The sequence below is a fragment of the Dendrobates tinctorius genome, unplaced genomic scaffold (genome assembly GCF_039654945.1).
Source record: "Dendrobates tinctorius isolate UK_male_01 unplaced genomic scaffold, ASM3965494v1 ptg000029l, whole genome shotgun sequence".
NCBI classification, from domain to species: Eukaryota; Metazoa; Chordata; class Amphibia; order Anura; family Dendrobatidae; genus Dendrobates; species Dendrobates tinctorius.
Window position 1 is genome coordinate 59,800,898 of NW_027361697.1, and position 20,218 is coordinate 59,821,115.

The window sequence follows — 20,218 nt, forward strand, 5'->3', positions numbered from 1 at the left end:
TCACATAGGTCGTAGGTCAGGCTATTGTTGGTATAAACCCCAATTATGGTTTAATAGTGACCTTGAATTTCTTATCTATAACAGTTTGTATTTTATACATGAATGCTTTACTCTGATTGAGTTAATAAAATTTGCAAATTTCTATACTGGCACGTTATACTGGATCTTCTTTTTGTGTTTGCTAATCTAATCAGTTTCTTGTGCCTGGAACAGTTTGATGGGTTTTTGCTAGGGATGAGCGAGTACTGAAGTATTCGGACTCGCTATACTCGTACCGAGTATACCCTAATACTCGCGTATTCGGTACGAATAGCGAGTCCAATGATAGTCAATGGAAAATGCGTTTAATTGTCTGCTGGACCCTTCAAAGCGGTCTGGGGGCTGAGGAAAACGCTAAAAAATGTGTAAATGTTAAAAAATGTATGCTGTAAACAAATTTATATAACATGGGGGCACCTGGTCAGGGGCTGCAAGATTGTTTTTACACCACTGCTTCACTAGAATGTATAAACACTATTTTAAGTCCTTCGTTTTTTTGCCGGAAGAGCGGGACTCGTACGCCACTTATGCAGTGACAGTGATATATCAGAAGTACCGTAAGAGCGAGTGATGCTGGACGCAATCTACTGACAGCTAAGTGTGTAAGTGGTGTAAGGAGAGCAATCTGCCCTAGGGGTAGGGGCTGTGTTATGGTTAACGCAGGGAGAAGCCACCCATCATCATCATCATCACAAGGGATTCATAATAATAAAGCTTGGACTACTGTCCTTGTTGTGCCACTGCCCAATGTGTAGGCATAGGTAAGTGTCTTCAAAACATATGTCCTAGGGGCTGTATCATGGTTGATGAAGGAAGCAAGGCAGGTCAGAAGGGCCAAACCATTATGATAAAGCCAGGACCACGAGCATAGTGGTGGCCGTGCCCAGTGTCCAGGCATAGCAATAGTGTCTCCAAAAATTAGCCCAAGGGGCATGATAGCATGGTTGATGAAGGAAGAAGGGTCTCACTCTCATCACAAGTGCCTCCAATGGGAAATATTAATTAACGTAACATTGTTTTTAGCTTATTGACCATGAGGTACATGTGTCAGAAGCAGGTTTTGAAAACATGTGTAAGAAGAAGAAAAGGGGCTTGTATGGGAAGGGATGGGTGTGATCACCATTTAAAAAAAAAACGCGTTGGGTGACTTTAGGTTGGGATACTGTCATCTAGAGGGCTTAAATACTGTTGCGAAATCCAGTCCTTGTTAAATTTTATCAGAGTCAGCCTGTCTGTATTCTCTGTAGTCAACCATGTGCGTGTATCTGTGATGATTGCCCCAGCGGTACTGAAAACACGCTCTGACATCACACTAGCAGCAGGGCAGGCCAGCACCTCCAAGGCATAAAAGGAGAGGTCGGACCAACTATGCAGCTTGGATACCCAGTAATTAAACGGTACAAAAGCGTCAGGAAGGACGCAGGTATGGTCACTTAGATAATCATTGTCCATCTTTTTCAACTTCTCCCTCCTTGACATTGCTACTGTTCTAGCTAGTCCTTGGTGATGTGCCGGTTTATTGAAGATGGCCCAGTTTGCGGACATTTTACCACCACCTCTTTTGGACCTGCTTGACGTCTTTCTCCCCATTAATGCATGCTGATGCACAGAGCTGGTATCTCTGCTAGCAGTGGTGTCTGAGGGTGCTGTTGCCATCAAATTATCGACAAAAGCCTTCTTGAAGGATTCCATTGTGAAACCCCTTGGTGACTGCAACAGTAGCGAAGGAAATTTGTCCTTGTACCTTGGGTCTAGAAAGGTGGCCAACCAGTATAGGTTGCTATTGAAAATGTGGATTACACGAGGGTCTTGGCACAGACAGTCAGATATGAAGTGTGCCATGTGTGCCAAACTGCATAGAGGCAAATTTTCTGTGACCCCTGAAGGAGGAACAATACCCATCCTCTCCTCACACTGACACAGACATGAAGCTTGAGCTTTAAAGCCGCCACCAGGTTACGCCCTTTGTTGCAGACAACCAGATCAGGTTGGAGTTGCAGTGGGGCGAGCCACTGATCGGTCTGTTGTTTTATTCTTTGCCAAAGCTCTGCTGCAGTGTGTGCCTAAGCAGATCAGCTTCAGCAGAGCGTTTTGCCACTTTGCCGATGCGCTGCTGCACAGCTCCCAACTTGGGATTGATGTGGAGGGTAATTCAGCACAGTATGATGAGGCGGAGGAGGAGGAAGAGGGGAGACTGGATGCATATGATGATGCGGAAACCCTGATTAAATTTGGGCCCGCTATTCGTGGCGTGTGTAGGATATGTGTTGATGGTCCAGTTTGAGACTTTGTCCCACCATCCACCAGGTTCAGCCAGTGTGCCATGACAGAGATGTATAGTCCCTGGCCACAAGTACTTGTCCACGTGTCTGTTGTAAGATGGACCTTCCCGGTTACGGCGTTAGTGAGAGCACGCTTTAGATTTTTTAAGACGTGCTGGTGTAATGCGGGGATGGCACAACAGGAAAAATAGTGCCGGCTGGGAACCGAGTATCGTGGGGCAGCCACAGCCAAAAGATCATAGAAAGACTGTGTCCCTACAAGCCTAAACGGCAACATCTCCACGGCTAGCAACTTGGCAATCTGCGCGTTCAGTATTTGTGCTTGTGGGTGCATGGCTTGGTATTTATGCCTCCTTTCATACATCTGGGGCACGGACAATTGGAAGCTTTCCTGGGACAAACAAGTGGATGAGCTTGTTGTGGCCTGTGTCTGTGCAACCGCAGCTTGTGAGCAAGAGGTATGATAATCACCTGCTTCCTGCTCAGCAGATTGGTGAGGCCATATCACAGGCGACATGGCAGTGGTTTGACCCGCAGTCGCAGACACTGACTTGGTACCCTGTTGTTCAGCCCCCCGACTAGGGTGCTTGGCTGCCATGTGTTTCTGCATACTGGTGGTGCTTTGCTTGCCTTTGCCCTGGCCTCTGCTCTGCTTCCTATGGCAGATGCTACAGATGACAACATTTGGTTCAGAAGGACTATCGGAAAAAAATTCCAGACAGCGGCTGAACGCACCCTTGCCTTGACTTGGGGCACAGAGGGATTGCTCTTGGCAACAGTTGACACACTTTACACTCTGCTCAAACCAGTAGCCCTTGGTTTCCTGTTGGTGTTACATATCCACCTTCATCTTCTGTGCTGCTGTGCTGGCTATGCGTGCCAACAGCCCAGGTTGGATCGGTGGTCTCATCATCGACCACCTCATCATCCATGTCATCCTCCTTCCGTGTTGATATTGGCGACTGGCCAGATGGCAACTGTGTGTCATCACCATCAGCCTCCACCTCTTCACCCGGTATATCACGTGGATGAAAGTGGCTTTCTTCTGGATGTGGGGTTTCAAATATTTGGCCATCTTCAACAGACGATACCCCCTCACGTTCCTCTTCAATGTCGCACGATGAGAGGCCAGAGGCAACGAAAGAAAATGGACCAAACAGATCCTCGGAGTGACCAAGGTTGGGGTCAAATGTTTCCTGTGACTCCTGACCGGGTGATGAACTAGGAACAGGTTATCAGCCATCCAAGACAGTATCTGTTCTTGTGCTTCTGGCTTCCAGGCCCGTTTATGCTCCAGACCGGGAAATTTCACCAGGAATCTAGATGCATCAACCTTCTTCAATCTCCCAGACTCTGTGCCTTGTTGGGCACCAACGACCCCATGTCCACGTCCCTGTCCCTTCACAACAGCCTTTTTTGGAATTTTGGATTTTTCTGCCATAGTTGCAAATGTTCAGATGCAGATATTGGGTAACAAGGAGCAGTTAGTGCTTTGTGGAAGGTAGCACTACAGCCTAGTACTGCTTTGTGTTTTACAAACAGTACCGCAGCAGCAGAAAAAAATTGCCCTGAGGTTTAAGGTTAGATTACACACCCCAGTCACCACACAAGACAGCAGTGCTGCTACTAAAAAATTGCCCTGAGGTTTAAGGTGAGTTTACGCACCCCACAAGACAGCGGTGCTGCCTGCGTGTAAGTTGTGCAGTACCGTGCATGCGTACTATTTGCTGTGATTATGTGAACGCAGCTCGGCAGCAGCACAAAAAAACTGCCCTGAGGTTTAAGGCAAGAATATGCAGCCCAGACACCACACAAGACAGCAGTGCTGGCTGCGTGTCAGTTGTGCAGTACCGTGAGTGCTATTCGCTGTGAATGCAGCACAGCAGCAGCACAAAAAACCTGCCCTGTAGGGGTAAATGTGACCTAAAAAAAAAGCTGGGAAAACGGTCACTACTTGGTCCCTGACCTTATACTTTCAGCTCTGAAAAGAGCTTTTGTGTTTCACAGAGGATTTCTGGCTGATTTGAGCCAAAAAACACAACTCTCCCTAGCAGCTGCTCACACTCTCCCTACACTAGCTGGGTTCTGCATGCAATGTGCAGAAAATGGCGGCGGCAGGCAGGGCTTAGTGCCAGGCTTTGATTAATGACTCATAGGACGCTAGGCGGCCAGCGAATCATAGTCATGCCGCCCACAACGAAGAAGGGTGCGGCATTACTGTGAATGGCAACTGCTGGGCGGGAGAACCGAATAGCAAAGCGAGTAGTGAAATACTCGCTATGTTTCGAGTACCGCGAGTATCGCATTACTCGCCGAGTACCGAATACCCACGAATATGCTCGCTCATCCCTAGTTTTTGTGTGATGAAAGGGGATGTAGAGTAGAATTTCAAGAATCTATTCATTTGAACACGATACTAAGCTATGCAAGGTAATCAACACTGAGGAGATAATTTAATATTACAGCAGGATTTATGTAAGATGGAGGGTTGGGCTGAGAAATGGCAATTGAAGTTTAATGAAGATATAGTTGGGAAAAAGTATTTAGCCAGCCACCAATTGTGCAAGTTCTCGCACTTAAAAAGATGAGAGAGGCCTGTAACTGACATCATAGGTAGAACACAACTATGAGAGTCAAAATGAGAAAACTAATCCAGAAAATCACCGTGTCTGATTAGGAAAGATTTATTTTGCCAATTATGGTGTGCGACACTTGTTGCCCATGTCCTGGATACGTCTGTGTGTGGTGGCTCTTGAAGCAATGACTCCAGCTGTAGTCCACTCCTTGTGACTCTCACCCAAATTTTTGAATGGCTTTTTCTTAACAATCCTTTCAAGGCTGCGGTTATCCAGGTTGCTTGCGCAGTCTTCCCTATGATTGTGCAGCCTACTAAAACAGACTAAGGGACCTTTGTAAATTATTAGGAAGTCTTTGCAGGTGTTTTTTAATTATTCTAATTTACTGAGCTAATGACTTTAGGGTTTTTATTGGCTATAATCATCAACATTACCAGAAATAAACACTTAAAATAGATCACTCACTTTGTAATGACTGTATATAATATATGAGAGTCACTTTTTGCATTGAAGAACTGAAATCAATTAAATTTTTGATGATATTCTAATTTTGTGAGAAGCACTTGTATCAATTGTTCACAGTACTGTAAGAAAAATATAAATTTTTTACACATATAAATCCTCTGCTTTGACCAGAAAAATCATGTCAGCCACTTGCAGTCAGATTATGGAATTATACAGGGTGGGCCATTTATATGGATACACCTGGGTGTGCCATTTATAAAGTTGGATCCAAAATGGCTGACTTCAAAATGGCCGTCATGGTCACCACCCATCTTGAAAAGTTTTCCCCCTCCCATATACTAATGTGCCACAAGCAGGAAGTTGATATCACCAACCATTCCCATTTTATTTAGGTGTATCCATAAATGTGGCCCACCCAGGTGTATTCATATAAATGGCCCACCCTGTATTTCTCTAACATTATGTGTAGATGTAAGGAGGAAGACCAGGTCGTGGGTACCTGTACGGAGCCGGGTCCGGAACTGTTGAGGCTGCCTCCCTTGTTGCCTGGGGGAAGGAATAAGGAGCCGGACCAACCTCATGACCCGGGTAGGAGGGGCAGCTTAATAAGAAAAGAGAGCGCAAACGCAGGCAGTTTGGCGCGAACAGGCAGCGTGTGGCAGACTGAGCGGCGTGCTCTGTCCCCCAAGCTCCGGTGCTGCGACGGTATGTCCCTGCCGGCTCCCGCCACCACAAGAGTGACTGTGAGGGACCGAAGTTCCGGGTGCCCTGCGTCTGTGAGAGAGCGAGGTGCCATGCGCTCTGTTCCTCTGAGTACTGCGCATGTGCAAAGCAGAGAAGGCCAGGTACCGAGCGAATACCTGCTGCCTTCCTTGCCCGTGGACACTGACCGATCCATGTTGTACTTGGAATGAGCTGGGCCTTGATTTCTCTAGCCGCAAGTGCTTATGGACTAAGGGCTCAGCGGAAGGTACCAGAAACTTACCGCTGCCACCAGAAGGCAGATCATCATTTTCAGGACCCCATCTGAGGACATCACCCGGTCGCTATTGGTTCTACAAATCCCCTGCGGGACCATTTGCTGCAGAGGAGCAGGACATGATAAGTTCCTTCGCTGGACTGTTATTGCTTACATTTGTTATCCCTATTATCCCTCCTTTAACCCTTAGCCTCACTGCAAGGAGTGAATACCTTGTTCCATTAAATTGTTACATTTTGTTTACCCTTTCTCTGCCTCCTGCCTGTCACTGCATCCTGCAATCTGCTTACACTTGGCGTAGTCAGCAGGATGCAGTCACGAGCACAGAGGTTGGAGACCAAGTGGCCGTGGGGGTCCCAAGGTCCAGCTTACCGCAGGGGGCCATGGTCAGCCATTTTCCAAAGTTTACAGAGAGCAATTCACTGTTAAGGAGCTGGTCAGAGCGGGTTAAGGATGCACCCTATGACCCCCACTATGCAGGCGGAGGTTACTGTGATGGCCCTATATGGGGAAGCCTGATGTTCTGTCATGTTTCGGCCTTCACACGAGCAGAACAATTTCACCAAAGTGTTACAGATCTTGTAGGAGATGCATGGGGACCCCACGGATATCGGTGAATTGCGGATGCACTTGTTTGGCTGCGTCCAAAGGGAGGGGGAGTTTGTGACTCAAAACATGAATGCGCTGCTGGAGATCCACGCCGCAAGTGCTAAGCGGGATGATGTGGGTGTGGGGCCCCCTGATGTAATTTTGAGAGACCAACTAGTTGCAGACCTTAGGGATGTGCTGCTCAAGCAAGTCCTGCGGGGGGGCTTGCGAGTCAATCTGCATATGTCTTTCCTAGAAGTTGGGGCAGAAGCGCGCAAGCAAGAGCAGGGGATGGCAGCCTTGGCAGAGAAGGTCCGGAGCAGGGAGATATCCGCTTCGCCCATAGCTGAAACAGGTTGAGTGAGAGAAATCCAGAAGGAAATTCAGGACATGCAGGAAAAGTGGCCCGACTTAAGAAAAAAAACTCTATTGATCCCGAGCCCGTCCGGAGGCAGAAGCAACCCCGAGTTCCGTCAATAAATGGGACAATCTTGCTCAGAGAGAAAGACGATTTGTTTTAGGTGCTGTAAGGCAGTAGTAGCACCATACACAGTGAAGAGGCAGTGTCCCACAAAGTTCAAACATAAAAGTCTCTTTAATGTATTATCTTCACACAGAAAAGGTTCCAATCCACGCAAATGCATATAACTTCAGCACATATAACTTCAGTGCATATTATCAATGTTCATTTTCCACCAGTTCATAGCACTGCACAGTACACAGCATCCATTAGATTGCAGTCACTACACACGCTAGTCCTCCACTGACTAGTTCCCGTGAGTGTCCTGCAACACTGTATCACAGTCTGTACTCACAGCCAAACCCAGTCCTCAATATCCTCTGGTTCACAGCCGGGCACCATATCCACCTGCGGTACCAGTCACCGTGGATGGCAGCACCACTCTGTATGCTGTGGAGGCCAGGACTATTGGCTCCGCTCTGTCCTGTGCTCTACACACCAACTGCTCTGCACAGCAACAAGCACCAACTCACTCTGGCCCTGACACACCTGAGACTCACTCAGAACTCAGACTTACTCAGCACCCTAACCTTTTCCTGCAGGTCTTTTATCTCAGAAACCTGTGGCTTTCAGCCCCATGGAAAACCTGGGTCCGGAATGAAACAGACTGCACAACTTACTATCCTGCAGTCTGCTTCAAACACAACATCCAGAGCAGGTTTTCCATACCTATGTCTTGGACACTAACATGTCCAAGACTAACACTTACTTTTATTATCAGTCTGAATTGCAGTCACAGCTACGTCTGTGACTGCCATGCACACCTATAGCCTTAATACGCCTCCATGTACCTACTTGGGAGAACACACAGCGCCCCCTAGCTGTAACAGGGGTCACTGCCTCATATATCCCCCTCCCCTGTTCAAACCTGTGGGGTTGAACACTTGACATCCTACTTGGGCACGAGACAGGGCATCCGCATGCCCCTGTGACATCCCCGCCCGACACTGCACTAAGAAACCAAAGTAGGGTCCGGAACCATCGATCAGCACATGCATCCCTCCACTTTGTGTTTCTCCTCCATACTTCATTACGGGACCACCCACCTCGCCGTTCTCTGTTGCCGACGCCATGCTCACTTTCAGGTTTAACTGTAGATTTGGGCCAATTTTCTGTGGTCTCGACCTTGTTTATTTTGGGTTCAGTAACCCCGCATCTCATCCTGTCACCTAAGCACTCACCTTCGGGCCCTTGGTACCGTTTCCTCCGTACCCTTACCCATGCCTCAGTGACTATATCACGCTAAAACGCCACAGTCCGCCCTGGCAACTCCAAACATCAATCTCTTTATTACGTTGCACCCGAACCAGAGCCTCCCGACACTGCTGTCTAGCGAGCGCTCTATCTATTTTAGCCTGACCCCGGCCACATCTTTGGCCGGTGCCAGAGGGTTCCTTGGGGACACACCCCAAGTTGCCTCCGTGACTACACCCTCCTGGTTCTTTCCAGTGTTCTATTTAAACCTGCGGTTTTTACACCAGTTTCTATGTGTGGGACCATGGAACTGAGATGTCCCAAACTTACCAGGGGTCATTTCCAGCTCTGGGTTCAATGGAGCCTCTACTGCCACAACCTCTAGGGGAAGTCTATCGGGGTAACACTCTGTCCCAAAGTTGGCGACCCCTGTGGCAGGTACCTCAGCATCTTTGGGTTCTATGCCCGGCACAACCTTTATCTTAAGGGGGTTTACCCTGGTCTCCCACAGGGACCAAAACAGGGACAAGTCTCTCCCCAACACAGCCCCATATGGAAGGGTCTTCACTACTCCCACTACCTGATTAATGTCCCCTCATGATGTAGAAAAATTGACCTCCGTGGTCGGGTACTCCCGGACTTCCCCATGGATACCCATCATCTCTACTTTCTGCCCTTTGGGGTTGTCCCGGCAACCAGGGAGCCATGGACCAAAGTCACTACGCTCCCCAAGTCCAGGAGAGCCTCTGTTTAGTACCCATTCACAAGTACCTGGCACAGCTGGGGTTCGCTGTTGTCAGTGCCTGTAGTGGCAGTACCGACTGACTGGGCATGCATAGACATACGGTGACCATAACCGCAGTCCATGGGTTCAGAGACCAGCGGGCAGTTGACAACTACATGACTTGGCCTTTGGCAATGAAAACACCTGATCACTACGCCACGATTATACCTTGGGGCGGTTTTAGGGAAAATGGGACTTTTGTCACCTTCACTCCGGGTTACCTCCTTATTCCGGGCTTGGTCCTGGTTAACCCCAACAGAGGTTTCTGGACTTTTCCCCGGCTCCTGGGTTGGTGGCGCTTTACGTGACAGTCGAAGTGGAGCAGTGTCAAGTATAAAGTCCTGAGTGACTGTACACCACTCTACCAGACCAACTACCTGGTCCATACTGCCTGGGTCCCCTTGTCGCACCCAACGCTGTATAGCCACTGGCAGTGCCCTCACCAGCCGGTCTACTACCACCCTCTCTACCATCTGGAAAGGGGTTAATGTCTCAGGCTGGAGCCATTTTATAACCAGTTGTAGGAAGTTATATGCCTGAGACCTGGTGGGACGAGACTCCACAAAGGACCACTGGTACACCCGCTGAGCCCGCACATGGTTATTTGAGTTGCCCTCCCAGGGCTGTGGGGTACTCGGTACCAGGCCGGTGTCAGGGGGATGTGTCACAGCAGCAGTGACCCGGTCAGTGGCCCTGGGCGCCCAAGTGATGGGGGATGTAGTTAATGGAATGGAATAGTTTGTGACGCCACCTGTGGTGTTCAGCAAGGGAGATGTTAAGCCGATGCTGCAGACAGCTCCGCTGGGACAGATGGTGTGGTGCAGCAGTGATGGTATAGCCCTCCACAGGCACGGCTAATGTCCCAGGGCAGTGTAGCGGTGGTTGGCATGGTGATGTAGCCTTGCCGTAAGGGTAGGAAGCAGACAAGATACAGCGGGGTGCAATTTCTGTACCTTTACTTGATAACTGCAGTCCAGGGTCCTGATTACAGATGGTATTGGAGCAGGCTAGCCTGGAAGCAACTCAGGGATTCTCTCTCACAGACGGGCTGTGCAGTCTCCTTCCTAGCGCTTGTTTGAATGAAGTACTCCAGTACTAAGTTACTCTGAAGTTCCTCCTGTCAAATGTTCCCAAGAACCGTACTTGCACGGCAGACAGCTGTAGCCTCTCTCAGGGACTCCCTTCTCTAGTCCTGGCTCTCTATCCAAGCTGCTGTTGTGCCTCAAGTCTTAGATGGGAGTAGGGCATTTACAGCCTCCTACTCCTCTGGTATCTGCTGTAGGACCGTTAGTATCTGTACAGCCGTGGAGACCAGGCTCCAGTTCATGCGCTCTCAAGCTGAGGGAGCTCTCCTTCCTAGCTCAACCTCCAGCTTCCTTCTACACATCTGCACACTTCACCCTCCGCAGACTAACTGACCACTCCTTCCTCTTGGCCCTCAGAGGGCACCCCTCCCCTTCATCCTGGTTCAGAGTTACCCCTGCTGGCCTGGAGTGGAACTGTGTTGCATGTATGGATTGACTGCGAGAGAGACCCATCATTGCCTCCAAGCCTGGCATTACCCTCCCCTGGAGGAAGGCAAAGCCGCTGTGGCAACCATACTCCTGGGGGCGCCACATATTAACCCCAAGTTGTGCAAGGATCTCACCTCTCAGCTTCTCATAGTCCAGAGCATCCTCCCAATTGAGGTCCAGATAAGCCTTCTGGGCATCTTCCGTCAGGAAGAGGGCAACCACTTCAGCCCACTGTGACATTGGCAAGCTCTCCCACTATGCAGTGCGTTTGCAGACAGTGAGGAAGGCCTCCATGTCGTCCTCAGAATTCATCTTCCGCAATGCTGACCTTGTACTGGGTCTCAGAATGGATCGGGGCCACTGTGGAGGGTGCCTCGCAGAGCTGCCACCTGTTGCAGAATCAGCTCATTACTCTTTTGCTGCTGCTGATACAGCAGCTGCTGCTGCTCTTGTTGCTGACGCTGCCACTGCAGCACCTCTTGCTGATACTCCTGCTGCTGCTGTCACAAATGCAGTGCCTCTTACTGATACTTCTGCTGCTGCTGCTAAGGACGATCTGCTTCAAAAGCTCCTCCATTTTGTCAGCCGGCGTGAACTGTAGCTTTGCAGGCTTAATCACTGACATGCAGCACGCTTTGGGAAATGCCTCAGTTCACACTACCTGCATTCCTTCTGTGGTACTAGCAGGGACGGAGGATGCAGCATCGAGTCACGAGACAACTACGGTGCTTTTTAAAGATTTGTTTATGGGAATTGAGGGGACTTCCCTCAGTCACGGCCTGATCACCAAAACAGGGATAACACAGGTTGCACACGCAGGGGCTCTAAACAAGCAAACACGGTAATGTAGAACACGACTACTCCCGGCAACGGCCGGTCACTATAGGGCTGTGGAGTGGCCGACTACGGGTCCTTAAGTCTAAAGTCTACTTATAGCTGCGGTGGTATTTACCGATACCGCTCCCGGATGGGGGCTGCTCCTGCCGTGGGGATCCCATGCGTGATGGCTGTGGTATATCCGAAGTCGTCCTCGTGGCTGGCGAAGACGCTGTGAAATTGCCCAATAAGTGTCTCTACTTGGAGAAGCTGGGCCGGCGCTAGGCCGGAGAGTTCGGCCCGCATTCTTTCCAGGATGACCCGACCTTTTTCTTGGGCCGAGGGTGTGGCAGCTTGTTGGATCCGCACCGCTACAGTCCAGGGGTCTTCGGGTTGCGCCCTCAGCTGGACAGCGGGGTCCGGCAGCATCTCCTCCAATGGCCTCAGCAGCTTGGCCATTTCGGCCCGGGGCTTCAGGGTGACATCTTGATCTTCCAGGTTGACAAAACGTACCAAGACAGTCCCTTCCCGCACAGTGGCCAGGGAGCAAGCCACCAGGATGCCAGGGTGTAGGCGCTCTGAGTAACATGGCTCCACCTGCACCTCCACGCCCTCCAGTGGTATCGGGCACGGATCGGCAGAGCCACCACTGTCTGCCCCGGAGGGAGCAGAAGCGGAGGGGCCGGCGGTGCGATGACCTTGCCCAGCGCCTCACCCTCCTGACACTCCTGGAGCACTCACGCCTCCCGCACCAACCGCTGGAAGACCTGCCACTGGGCCGTGCGAGAACCCCACTGACTTAGGGTCTCCTGCGTGGAATCGTTGAGGAGCAGATTGCCGAACTCCCGCAGTACGTTCATGCCCAAGATGACCGGATGATGGTCATTAGTCTCTCCTTGGGTCAGGACCACTCCCCGGCGGCCGAGGGGTTTACCGCATAAGGTAATTTGCAGCCACACCACTCCAGCGACAGGTACCGGCAGTTGGTTTGCGGCCACTAGTCATATCATGGGCCCCCACTGGGGCCTGGCCGCTTCCCGGGAAATGCTGCCAGAAGTACGCTGCCGGCATGGTCGTCACCTGCGACCCCGTGTCCACCAGGCATCGCACCGCATGACCCTCAACTTCGGCCCATACTATTGGGCATGTAGCGACCAGGTCTTTGGGACTTCCACCACCCCTTGTTGCGGCTTCTGGCTCCGAACGGCGTCCCCCATGCCCAGAGCCCTCTAGTTTAATGCCCACCGAGGTGGGTATTTCCCTCGCTGCGGACACTCCCGGGCAAAGTGACCCAATTCCCCGCACTCATAGCATCGGGGCGGGGAGGCTCAGCCACCCTGGGTATTACGAGGTCCCCCGGGCCTGGGATTGTAGCTGGGCCGACCGGGTGCGGGCTCCGTTCTCTTCTTTACTTCGGCCAGCTCGCTCCGGATGCTTTTCAGCTCTTGTCTCATTTCCGCAATCTATTGGGGTTCTTCGACAACAGTTACGGAAGACTCCATGCTCTGGACCTTTCCCACAGGAGCCGTCATTCCCTGCTCTTGCTCTCGCACCCTGGCCTGACTCCCCACCTCTGAGAAGGCTAAATGTGGGTTCACTCGGATCTGCTCCCGCAACGCCTGCTTGATTAGCGGGTCCCGGAGTCCAGTCACTAGCAGGTCACGCAGGGTAATGTTGATGGGCCCCACCCCCATTCCGTCCTTCCTTTCTATGGCGCTGTGTAACTCCTGGAGGGCGTTCATATACTGGGTGATGGTCTCCCCCTCCCCCTGCATCCGACTAAACAACCGGGTCCTCAACTCCCCCACGTCTGTTGGGTCACTGTGGGTCTCTTCCAGAATCTGCAAGACCCTGGTGAAGGTATTACGATGCCCCGGGGGTCTCAACATTACCGACTTCCGGGCTTCTCCATCCAGCGCCATAAGGGCTACCTCAACCTCTAAACCGAGGGTCATGGGGTGCATGCGGAAAAGGCCCCGCATCCGTTCTGTCCAGCTCCACAACAGCGCATCGATGCTAGAAAACCGGGGCAGATTACTTAGCATGGCCCCCAGAGAGATACTGGAGCGGAGTCCCCCGCCATCGGCAGCGGCCGCAACCCCACTCTGATCAGGCGCACCGCCATTTGCGCTCGGAGACTGCATCCTGCCGACTACACCAAATGTGGTACTAGCAGGTACGGAGGATGCAGCATCAAGTCACGAGACAACTGCATTGCTTTTTAAAGATTTGTTTATGGGACTTGAGAGGACTTCCCTCAGTCATGGCCTGATCACCAAAACAGGGGTAACACAGGTTGCCCACGCAGGGGCTCTAAACAAGCAAACACGGTAATGTAGAACACGACTACTCCCGGCAACGGCCGGTCACTATAGGGCCGCGGTGTGGCCAACTACGGGTCCTTAAGTCTAAAGTCTACTTAGCTATCCCGACGTCCCTCGCCGTTCTGCTGACCTTTCGACGGAAGAGTTGCTGGGCCCAGTTGTTGAGGCGTTGACGAAAGCTTCACGCGTTCCGGTGCGTTGATGACATGGGGGCCCCGCGGGCCTCGGCGGAGTCCTCAGCTGGATAGGCCGCGGTCCCCGGACTGGGGCAAGCGGCGGCGGTGAGGGGTGGCAAATGGCAGGCCAACTGCGCAGCTAACGTCTGCGACGGGGAGTTCGCGACCAGCAGAGGACCGACCCCTGGTGTCGACCGGGGCGGGTGCAGTGGCCGCCAACAGCACTGTACCAGCTGCGGCCACTGGCGGGAGCGGGGTGGCTGCGGGGGCTGAAGCGTGGAGGCAGCGGCCGCGGGTGACCGCGGGTAGGCTGCCGCCGCTAGCTGAAGTGTGGAGGCGGCAGCGGCCACGGGCTGGAGCGTGGAGGCAGGTCTCGGCTGCTTGTCTTGGTGCAGTCCTCCTGAAGTCCTCTGTAAGCGTCTCGTCTCGCCCTGGTAATCTACACTTGCTGACAGTCGCTCCCACCGTCTCCAGCTGCCTCCGTGTCTGTCTGCTGACTCATTGTCCCGGGAATTCCCCTTCTGGGTTCCTATCTCTAAGTTGCTGTTGAGTCCTGAACTACTCCCCCCTGCCACCTTGTGGTTATTTCTAGGTACTGCATCCTCTTGTCTATCTTTCCCAGCTTTTACCCTTCTGTCCCTGACAATCTCCATCCCTAGTGCACCAACTGCCGACCCGGACACTCGACGGGGACCCTCTCTCCCACACTTCCACCATATGTAAGGCAGCAGTAGCACCGTACGCAGTGAAGAGGCAGTGACCCACAAAGTTCAAACATAAAAGTCTCTTTAATGTGTTATCGTCACACAGAAAAGGTTCCAATCCACGCAAATGCATGTAACTTCAATGCATATAACTTCAGTGCATATTATCAGTGTTCAATTCCCACCAGTTCATTCATAGCACTACATAGTAAACGGCATCCTTTAGGTTGCAGTCACTACACACGCTAGTCCTTCACTGACTAGTTCCCGTGGGTGTTCTGCACCACTGTATCATAGTTTCTACTCACATTTGTACCCAGTCCTCGATATCCTCCGGGTCGCAGCCGGGCACCATATCCACCTCCGGTTCCAGTCACTGTGGATGGCAGCACCTCGCTGTATGCTGTGGGGGTCAGGCCTCAGAAGTGCCACCTTTTCCGCCAGCTAATTGAATACCTCGGACATGTTGTATCTGCTGAAGGAGTAAGACCTGAGCATGAGAAGATACTGTAGGTGCAGTACATGATTAGCCCACTCCGAAATCAGTGAGTACGTGTGTGCTTTTCTGGGGCTTACAGGTTACGGGGTTTGTGAAAGACTTCACTCGCATCGTCAATCCACTGCTGGAGCTATTGAAAGGACTGCCGTCTGGTGCAAAGAATCAGACCATCCAGTGGGGGAATAGCTAGGAAGAAGCCTTTTAAGCTCTGAAGATGGCCCTGACTGAAGCACCCATACTGGCCTATGCAGACTTCTCTCAACCTTTTTATCCTTCACACCAATGGAAGTCTCCAGGGATTAGGGGCTGTATTGTCCCAGGTACAGGACAGAAAGGAACGAGTGATTGCCTATGCGAGCTGATCTCTCCACGGCTCAGAACAAAACCCAGACAACTATATTTCCTTTAAGCTGGAGTTGCTGGCGTTAGTGTGGGCGATGACCGAGAAGTCTGCCGAGTACCTGTCGGGATCCGAAATCTTGGTACGCATTGACAACAATCCTCTAGCCCACCTAGAAAATGCAAAACTGGGGGCCTTGGAACAGAGATGGGTGGCAAAATACCGATACAAAGTCGCATACAGAAAAGGAGCTGAGAATACATATTCCGATGTCCTGTCCAGATTGACTCACAAGCGACCTGGCCGGGACCGAGATGAAGAGTTGGAGGCAGAAGAGATCCCTGGGTACCAGAATCTCGCCAGGATGTTCTCAACGACGCGAGAACAGGTCGAAGAGGCGTCGGGAAAGCATCTGTTAGGACGACATCAAGATGACTGGGTAACCCTTCAGCAGTAGACTGGGAACTCACTTAGTTGAGACAATGGGTTTTCCTAAAACAACTCCCCAGCCAGAATGAGCGAGATGCCCTGTCCTCTCGGATGCTGCAAATTCTCCGACAATGGGAGAGGATTCCACTGGAAGACGTTTTGCTGTATCGGAAGGTGCAGTTGGTCTGAGAATTTGGGCATCACCTCAGTGGCGTACCGTCAATGGTAGCAGACCACGCAGCTGCTATGGGGCCCGGACAGGTGAGGGGACCCAGATGGGTGAGGGGGCCCGCGACGGCCGCTGCTGTTTGGCAGCTGTGCTGTGCTGACACAGTACTATCTCCTTTAATTAAATGTAAGCGCCGGCCGCTGGCCACTGTATACCCCCTTGAAGCTCCCCTTTCCTTGTTTCTTGGTCAGCAGTTGGCTGAAGTCTCTGGCTGGATTTGCATAAGAACACCACGCCTCCTGGCAGCCAGAGAGCAGCACAGTGCATTGCAAGAAGCAGGAAGCAGAAAGCAGAAAACATTCATGAGCCTCTCTCACTCAGGGAGAGGGACACACACAAGATGGTGAGCCCGGCTGGGGGTGGATTTTTTTTGTTAAATGTGTCCCCTCATTGTGCTGGCAGCCTGGCACTTTACATTTACAATGGCTCTGGCTGCACTTTGCACCTTAGGGAGGGGGGCTCGGCTGCACATACTGTGCAGGGTGCAGGGGGCCCTGCATGCACTGCAGGTGTGTGTGTGTGTATATATATATATATATACTAGATTAAGGCCCGATGCTATCGCATCGAGAGGATAGTGACACACCTCTTGCCATGTTAACCCTCAATACACACACACCTCCTCAACACACACTCCTCTCACCTTTCACCATCTCCACTGACATCCACTCACTATTTCACTCCACATACGACCCTTTCTCTCACTCCGTCTCTCATACTCACACTGTCATCGTCGCTGCTCCATGATCCCCGACATCTTTTTCCGCCGGCGCCATCCTGGATCCCGACATTGTCCACGCCGGCGACATGTTCTTGCGGCCATGCCATCTTGAGTATTCTGAAATCCTGCGAGTGGACATTAGTGATCCAGTAATTAGACACCGGCAGTAAACAGGCATAGGACCAAGGCAGCAGTAGTTATGGTGGTACAGGCAATGCCAAGCGTCCGCACAGCAAGTCGGCGTGAGGTAAATGACGCAATTTCACGAATGCAAGATGGCGTCGGCGAAATCTCGACGTCGTTAACACCTCTTGCCATGTTAACCCTCAACACATCACACCGCCTCAACACACACTCCTCTCACCTTTCACCTCCACTCATGTCCACTCACTCTTTCACTCCACATACGTTCCTTTCTCTCACTCCGTTTCTCATACTCACACCGTCATAGTCGCTGCCCCGACATCTTCCTCCGCCGCCGCGATCCAGGATCCAGACGTTCTCCAGGCCGCCGACATGTTCTTGCGGGACGCCATCTTGGATTTCGTGAAATCCCGCGATATTCAAGATGGCGTCGCAGCAACAACATGTCGCTGGCGTGGACGACATCGGGATCCAAAAAGATGGCGTCGGCGAAATCTCGCGAGATTACGCCGACGCCATTTTGGATCCCGATGTCGCCCACGCCAGTGACATGTTCTTGCGGGACGCCATCTTGGATTTCGTGAAGTCCCGCGATATTCAAGATGGCGTCGCCGCAACAACATGTCGCTGGCGTGGACGACATCGGGATCCAAAAAGACGGCGTCGGCGAAATCTCGCAAGATTACGCTGACGCCATTTTGGATCCCGATGTCGTCCACGCCAGCGACATGTTGTTGCGGCGACGCCATCTTGAATATCGCGGGATTTCACGAAATCCAAGATGGCGTCCCGCAAGAACATGTCGGCGGCCTGGAGAACGTCTGGATCCTGGATCGCGGCGGCGGAGGAAGATGTCGGGGCAGCGACAATGACGGTATGAGTATGAGAAACGGAGTGAGAGAAAGGAACGTATGTGGAGTGAAAGAGTGAGTGGACATGAGTGGAGGTGAAAGGTGAGAGGAGTGTGTGTTGAGGCGGTGTGGTGTGTTGAGGGTTAACATGTGCGTGTGTGTGGTGACGTCACCGGTTACAACTGGACGGAAGTTGTTACAACCGGAAGCTGGTTAGGGCATTTATTATTATAGATATATATATATCTACACCACTGAGCCATCAATGACTTATTCTGCCTTGCTAAATGTCTGTGTTATATATATTGACAATCAATCAGCTACTTGTTGGCCAATAGCTGATAACCCATTTTGGCATTTGTTATGCTCACAGGATGATCAGTATAGATTGTTTTGTGTGCATAGATTATTATTGTTCTCAGCAGCACATACTGGTTATAAAGAAGGATGTGTTACTGAGTGGGATTATTTTTAAGCTATAATGAAAATCATTTTAGTGCAGTATATATGAGTTCCTGGACAGTATTTGGGCCCCTTTGCAGTATATACTGTATGAGCTCCTGGACAGTATTTGGGCCCCTGTGCAGAATATATGGGCTCCTGGACAGTAGTTGGGCCCCTGTGCAGTATATATGAGCTCCAGGACAGTAGTTGGGCCCCTGTGCAGTATATATGAGCTCCAGGACAGTATTTGGGCCCCTGTGCAGTATATATGAGTTCCTGGACAGTACTTGGGCCCCTGTGCAGTATATATGAGCTCCTGGACAGTATTTGGGCCCCTGTGCAGTATATATGGGCTCCTGGACAGTATTTGGGCCCCTGTGCAGTATATACTGTATGAGTTCCTGAACAGTATTTGGGCCCCTTTGCAGTATATATGGGCTCCTGGACAGTATTTGGGCCCCTGTACAGTATATATGAGCTCAAGGACAGAATTTGGGCCCCTGTGCAGTATATATGGGCTCCTGGACAGTATTCGGGCCCCTGTGCAGTATATATGGGCTCCTGGACAGTATTTGGGCCCCTGTGCAGTATATATGAGTTCCTGGACAGTATTTGGGCCCCTGTGCAGTATATATGGGCTACTGGACAGTATTTGGGCCCCTGTGCAGTATATATGGGCTCCTGGACAGTATTTGGGCCCCTGTGCAGTATATATGGGCTCCTAGACAGTATTTGGGCCCCTGTGCAGTATATATGAGCTCCTGGACAGTATTTTGGCCCCTGTGCAGTATATACAGTATGAGCTCCAGGACAGTATTTGGGCCCCTGTGCAGTATATATGAGTTCCTGGACAATACTTGGGCCCCTGTGCAGTATATATGAGCTCCTTCCATTTTGACTTTTACAAGGAATATATCAAATTGGATGTAAGTGTTTTACTTTTTCTTTTACTCAAATGAGAAAAAAATCAAAGACTAGCTATAAAATTAATTGTTTGACCTATAACATGCATGGATGGAGTTAAGAGCACCTGTTGATTTTTTTTTAATTTTTTTTTGGGGGGGGCCCATTCATACTTTTGCTATGGGGCCCCATGATTTCTATGTACGCCCCTGCGTCACCTGGCAGGTGGTGCTCCCCGAAAAAGTGATCAATGAGGTGGCTATGGAAGCTCATGTAAGAGGGGCTCACTTTGGTCCGGAGAAGACATTTCAGTGGTTGCAGAAGCTGGTCTATCATCCCCGGTTGAAGACTGCAGTGGAAGAGGTCTGTCGACAATGTTGAAGCTGTGAATTGGCTAAAGCTCCAGAACAGAGAGCTCCTACACAGGCCATTGTGACTTCCGCTCCCTTGGAACTGCTAATGATGGACTATTTGACCATGAGTCCTGCCCATCTCGGATATGAACATTGTCTTGTGATGACCCATCATTTCACTAAGTTCGCTGTGGTGGCTCCAACCAGGGATCAGACAGCTGAGTCAGCTGTCGAGATTTCATCCGGGTATATAGATGCCTGAAAAGGATCCATTCTGCCAAAGGTGCCTGTTTTCATGGTCGAGTGATGGAGTAGCATCACCGCCTGAATCGGATTGAAAAGTC